Below are 7,126 nucleotides of genomic sequence, written 5' to 3'. Positions count from 1 at the left end.
ATCTTTTCCCTTAACAGATCTTGCTTTTTATTGTTTTTGAGACTGAGTCTCGCTCTGTTGCCCAGGCTGGAGTGCAGTGGTGCAATCTCAACTCACTGCAACCTCTGCCTCCCGGGTTCAAGCGATTCTCCTGCCTCAGACTCCCAAGTAGCTGGGACTACAGGTGTGGGACACCAGGTCCAGCTAATTTTTGTATTTTTAGTAGAGATGGGGTTTCACCATGTTGGCCAGGCTAGTCTAGACCTCCTGACCTCTGGTGATCCACCCGCCTCGGCCTCCCAAAGTGCTGGGATTACAGGCATGAGCCACCGCGCCCAGCCAGATCTTGCTTTTCTCATTATGATCTTGAGAGATTTTACTGAAAAAAAAAAAAGGCAAGGAAGGGCTAAGAAAAAACAAGTAATTTCCCCAAGATTACATATTTGGTTATTTGGTAGCAGATAAAAAGCACCTTTTCAGGAGGAAAACATGAATCCATACCACCTGGAGTCAGATGACCTTTGAGCCCCTTTCTCATGAACAGTAGCAGCTGGCATTGACAGAGCATTCACTGTGTGCCACCAACCCCCACCTGTACCATCCCATTTAATCCTCTTATACTGTCATCCCCATTCCACAGATGAGCACATGGACAGCAAGTGACAGCAGGGCTTGGAGCCAGGTGGGTCTGATACCAAAGCCCATGCTCTGAAGTACTCTCTACCCTGCCTCACTACTCTGTGAATGTCTTATTCCACCAGCGGCACATTTGTCTTACAGTCTTAAAAACTGCATAGGAATTTGTTAATGCTTCTACAAATACCTTTTCTATGCAGGCCAGTTGTTATTACTTTAAGCGGTTTTTACCATAAGTCTCAACAATAAATGTCACTCCCTCTCTGTGACATTTTTACATTTTATAATCTCATGTGCTATTACGTTTGATTCTCACATAAATGCTCATAATTCAAGGCTCGACCAAACACCTATTTCTCCAAGAAAACCTCTCCAAATGCCCCCCTGAAAGTTCCTATTCCTCAGCCTTTGAGGCCGCCATACTGCAGTTTTTCCAGGCTGTACTGTTATTCTCTGTCCCTGGGAGTAGCAACTAGACCTTACTCATTCCCAATGCGAGGCACTATGCCTGGCTCACAACAGGTATTTTATAAAAGTCTGTGAGTGAAGCAGCACCATTAGGCACTTTGTAGATTCTTGGAAGGAAAATGAGAATTAGAAATCGGGGGCCTTCACCCCAGCACCACCACCACACCTACTTCGAGCTCAGCTATTTCAGGTAGTTTGAGTCCTGCCTGGTGCTTTATTGCTAAAAATGGATGGATGAGTGGATAGATGGGAGGAAGGGAGGGAGAGTGGAAAGAAATGAAAGAAGGCAGTGAGAGAAGAGAGGAGGTAAGGGAAGGTGAACAGATAGACGGAAGTAAAGAAGGACAGATTAGATGGATGAAAGGATGGAGAATAGGATGAATAATTGAATTAAAAAAAGGAAGGAAGAAAAGAAGCAAGGAGGAAGGGAAGAAAGGAAAGAAGGAAGGAAGAAGGAAAGGACAAATGAATGGATATGAAGGAAGAAAAGTATAAATAAATGATTGGATGGAAAAAGGATAGTAAAAGTATGGGAAGGAGGGAAGAAGAGAGAAGAAAGAAGGAGGAAACAAGGAGAAAAGGAGAGAAGGAAGAAAACATCAGCTTGGTTGAATAGCAGATTCAGGGCTGGTTTATCTAGAACCACACTTCAAGAATCACATGTCCCTAAGAGGATCAGGTAAGAAAGCCCTTCTTCACCAAGATTTTACATTCCAAGCCTTAACCAATATTTCATATGTTAGATTCATCCAGAGCTCAGAGGAGTACAGAGTTTGTTCTTATAAGAAGGATTACATTTGTCTAGATAGTCAAACTCGATAGTTAGGACTCCAAAACTAAACCTCTAAGGAACAAGCAAATTAATCTGTAAAGATGTATTGGCTGGGCACAGTGGCTCACGCTTGTAATCCCAGCATTTGGGGAGGCCCAGACAAGTGGATCACTTTGAGCCCAGGAATTTGAGACCAGCCTGGGCAACATAGTGATACCCCCTAATCTCTATAAAAATAAATAAATAAACAAGAAAGGAGCATTTATTTTCTAATGCATTGAAGAGACAAAATTATGAGGCACAGAAGATTAACAAGGAAACAGAAGTTCTGAACACCACTATAAACCTGCTAGACCTCAAAAACATGTACAGACCACTCCAATCAACAAAAGTATAGTATACATTCTCATCTAATGTACATGAAACTTTCTCTAGGATAGACCATATACTAGGTCATAAAACAAATTTGAATAAATTTGAAAGAATTGAAATCATATATAGTATGTTCTCTAATAACAATGGAGTGAAATTAGAAATCAATGACAGAAATAAATTTGGGAAATTCACAAATATGTGGAAATTAAACAACACACTCCTAAAGAATCATTGAATTAAAAAAAATTCCAAGGCAAATTAGGAAAATCTTTTCAATGAATAAAAATGAAGACAAAATATATCAAAACACTTGGGATACAGCCAAATCAGTGCTTAGAGGGAAATTTACACCTACATTACAAAAAAGAAGAAAGATCTCTAATCAATAATCTTAAGACTGGAAAAAAAGCAGAGTAAACTAAACCTAGAACAAGCAGAAGAAATGAAATAATAAAGTTTAGAGCCAAAATTAATGAAATAGATGATAGAAAAATATCAAGAAAATCAAGGAAATTAAAAGTTGGTTATTCAACAAGATTAACAAAATTGACAAACCTTAATCTAGATGGATCAAGAAAAAAAGAGAGAAGATTCAAATTGTTAAAATCAGGAATGAAAAAGGGGGGATTATTACAGACCTTATATAAATAAAATGGATTATAAAGGATTACTATAAACAACTGTATGCCAACAAGTTAGATAATTTACATGAAATGGACAAATTCCTGGAAAGCCATAAAGTAGTAAAACTGTTTCAGGAAGAAATAGAACATCTGAATGACTTGAAACAAGTAAAAAGATGGAATTAGTAATCAAAAAACTACCCACAGAGAAAAGCCCAGGACCAGAATTCACTAGTACATTCTACCAAATTTTTGAAGAATTCCTCACAAACTTCCAAAAAATAGAAGAGGAGGAAACACTTCCCACCTTATCCTATGAAGCCAGTATTACTATGATACAAAAATCAGACCAAAACATCACACAAAAAGCACAGACCAATTTCGTTTATGAATGTAGACAGAAAAATCTCAACAAAATACTAGTAAGCAGAACACAGCAATTTATCAGAAGAATTAGACACCATGACCAACTGGTAAATGTCCCAGAAATGCAAGATCAACATCTGAAATGTCAATTAATGTAATACACTTTGTCAATACAATAAAGGACAAAAACCACATGATCATTTCAATAGACGCGGAAAAAGTATTTGACAAAATTCAACACTTCTTCATAATAATAATAATAAAACTCAACAAAATAGGAATAGAAGGGAATATCCTTAACCTAGTAGAGGGCATCTATAAAAAGCCCACAGCTAAATCATACTCAATGGTGAAAGACCAAGTGCTTCCCCCAAGACCAGGAACAAGATGAGGATACCTATTCCCCCCTTTTCTATTCAACATTGTACGTGAGGTTCCTGCCGGGGCAATTAGGCAAGAAAATAAAATAAAAGGCACCCAGAATGGAAAGGAAGAGATAAAGCTATCTCTACTTAATTCACGTTTCGGACCAGTATCTCTTTGTCATGGTGGACATGAATTAATTCATTACAGCACACTTACTAATTGCCTTAAGAGATGCGACGTTTTGCACTGCGGACATAGAGATGAACCAACCAGTTGTGGGGCCTGCCCTTAAGCAGCTTCTAGACAGCTTGGGGAGACGAGGCCAACCAACATCTGTAAAATAAGGTGGAAAGTGACCAGAGTTACGTGCGGGCCCAGACGAGGAGAGTCTATTGGAGCTCAGAGGAAAGTTGAGGGGGTCACTTCTAGATGGGGCTGGATCAAGGGAGGCTTCTAGAGTTGGAGCATCAGAGCTGGGCCTTAAATGTTGGAGAGGATTTCATTAAGTTAACAGCATAACAAGAGCAAGGTTGCTCTTCCTAAAGGCCCACAGCATATTCAAGCACCAGGAACCCCAGAGTAGCTGCAGTGGGTAGTGAGTGAGGGAGAGCTGGGAGATGGTCTGTACAGGTGAACTGAAGCCTAGAATACCACACTAAGCGCTGAGGCTTCCGGCTGGAGTGAGGAAGCCTTGCATGGTGTTTGAGCACAGAGGAGACCTGGGCAGACACCACTGGGATAGGCATAGTCCTATGCTTCCTTCAAAAACTTGCTAGATGATAACATCTTCCAGAAAGCTTAGTAAAATGGAGATCCCAGGCTCGGGTACAGGAAATGTCGATTGAGTCATTCTGGGAAGTGGTGTTGGGTGGCTGGGTGATGATAGCAGAGGGACAAGTCTGGTTTTGATCTGTGTTTCTCATATCAGGGCTGACCAAGCCTCACCTCATTCGGTCTAAGTCCTCTGTCTACTATGCGTGAAAACTTACGTCTTTCCGCTGTGTCGGGGTAGGGGTGGGAGATAAACAGAGCACCGGGATATTTCTGTGGTGTGATGCATAGGTGGGTCAATGGGGAAATGGCTCCTACCCTTGGTGACCCTAACCCCAGTGAACCCAGCCCAACACTCATGGGACTGTGGTCATTCCCTCTCTCCCTCCAGTCTTGTGGGTGCTGGAGAGAGGCAGCCTGGCCAACTGGGATGAACTTTGGCTTAGTGTTATCACTTTTCCCGAGAAACCCAAAGTGGCCAAGCAATTCAAAGGTCTTTTATGACCAGGAGAACAAAAGTCAGCCCCAGCCATTAGTTATTGATTACTCTTTGCCACACCTTGAGCAAGATCTTTGACCAGGTTTCACAGAGAGTGAAACTGAGGTCTCAGGGTTACTCCAACAGGCGGCTGTATGATGCCAAGATGTCTTATCAAACTCTTAGGCAGGCGTGTTCCGAGAGAGAAGCCGTCTGAATTCACATCCACTAACGTTGTGTGTGCTGGAGTCAGGGAGAGAGACTCAATGCCCTGTACTCAAAAGACAGAGTTACACTTAACACCAGGAGTCTTCCTCTCCTGCAGGAGTGTTGATGGCAATCTATATCAAGAACTTTAGAAAGGCCTGGGACCAGTAGCCGTGGCTCTCACGCATAATCCCAGCACTTTGGGAGGGCAAGGTGAGGGGACCGCTAGAGAACACCCCGGAGAGCTTAGTGAGACCGTCTCTCTACAAAAAAAACCATAAAAATAAAAAAGGCCAGGCATGCTGGCTCATGCCTATAATCCCAGCACTTCCAGGGGCTGAGGTAGGCAGATCGCTTGAGGTCAGGAGTTCGAGACCAGCCTCACCAACATGGTGAAACCCCGTCTCTACTAAAAATGCAAAATCAGCCGGGTGCGGTGGCAGGCGCCTGTAGTCCCAGCTACTCAGGAGGCTGAGGCAGGAGAATCACCTGAACCCGGGAGGCAGAGGTTGTAATGAGCCGAGATCGCGCCATTGCACTCCAGCCTGGGTGACAGAGGAAGACTGTCTTAAAAAAAAAGAAAGAAAAAGAAAGAAAGAAAAAAGGCCTATACCCTTTGGTTCAGCAACTCCATGTCCAGGAATCTCTTGAAAGAAATTAATCCTCTCTATGGATGAGGCTCTAGACACAGAGGTGTTCAACATAGGATTATTCACCCTAGCTGAAAATCAAAATTCAACTTCGTCCATGCTAGCAATAGATGAATTGCTAATATTTGTTGAATGTGGCTGTTGGCAAAGCATTTTACCTGCACTATTTCATTAAATCCTTACAGGAACTCAGTAGGATAGATACTGGTATTGTCCTCATTTTGCAGATAAGAAAACTGGGGCACAGAGAGGTTAACACACCCCAAATTACAGAGCTAGTAGCACATCAGAGCCAGCACTTAATAGCAACATAAAAAAAAAAAGCTTCTAGTTGGGCATGGTGGCTCATGCCTGTAATCCCAGCACTTTGGGAGGCTGAAGTGGGCAGAGCACTTGAGCTCAGGAGTTCAAGACCAGCCTGAGCAACATGGCAAAATCCTGTCTCTACAGAAAAGTACAAAAATTCGCTGGGTGTGGTGGCATGCACCTGTGGTCCCAGCTACTCAGGAGGCTGAGGTGGGAGGATCACCTGAGCCTGGGAGGCGGAGGTTGCAGTGAGCCGAAATCTTGCAATTCAGCCTGGGCAATGGAAGTGAAACCCTGTCTCAAAAAAAAAAAAAAAAAAAAGCTTCTGTTGATATGGTTTTTATTTTAAAAAAAAAGATCACTGATGTATGGACTAATCACAATATTAAGCAATGATAACAAAAATGACTCTGATATTTATTTTTAAAGACTTCAAAGAAATACTCCAAAATACTAGAGATCCTCTCAAGGTACTGGGTGTATGTGTTTTGTGACATTTTTGGTAGCAGAGAGGGAGGGGTTGTTTCTACTTTTTGCTACTTTTCACAGTGATATATTTTCATAATTCAGGGGAGAAAATGAACTTATGGGGTTTTTAAAAACACAAATTAAAAATAAGATGGTTCTTAAATGGATATATTTCAGGTAATAGGGTAGCTACTGGAGACAGTAAGAACCTTGCTGGAGCTGCCCCCAGCAGACCTTGGAAATGTTTCTGACTGGCCCACTTTAATCTGACTTAGCATCACCTCAGACGTGCGGGGACAGCAGAGAAGAGAAGCCAGGATGGGGAAAGGCTCAGAAAACGAGTCCCAGGGGAAAAGCTCCAAACTCTTAGTCCCACATCATGTGAGTGGCCCCAGGGGGGTTTTCCAATGGCATGTCTGGGCCCAAGGCAGATGGGAGAGCCTGTGTCTGCCTCTGTCCTCTGCAGAGCGGAGATGGGCAGATGAACATCAATGTCCCTCCAGTGACGGCCACACCAGTGGGGACAGGGAGGGTAGTCCAGGGGCTGGCCCACTTCTCAATCTCCATCAGGTTCCTCCAGCACCTGCTGCCCCCTTCTTCAAAGTAATGTTTGTTCAATCTAACATAAAAGCATGAAGAAAAAATTCTTTTAAAACTTTGT

This window comes from Pan paniscus, chromosome 4, assembly GCF_029289425.2.
Source record: "Pan paniscus chromosome 4, NHGRI_mPanPan1-v2.0_pri, whole genome shotgun sequence".
NCBI classification, from domain to species: domain Eukaryota; kingdom Metazoa; phylum Chordata; class Mammalia; order Primates; family Hominidae; genus Pan; species Pan paniscus.
This window is presented reverse-complemented; position numbering follows the sequence as displayed.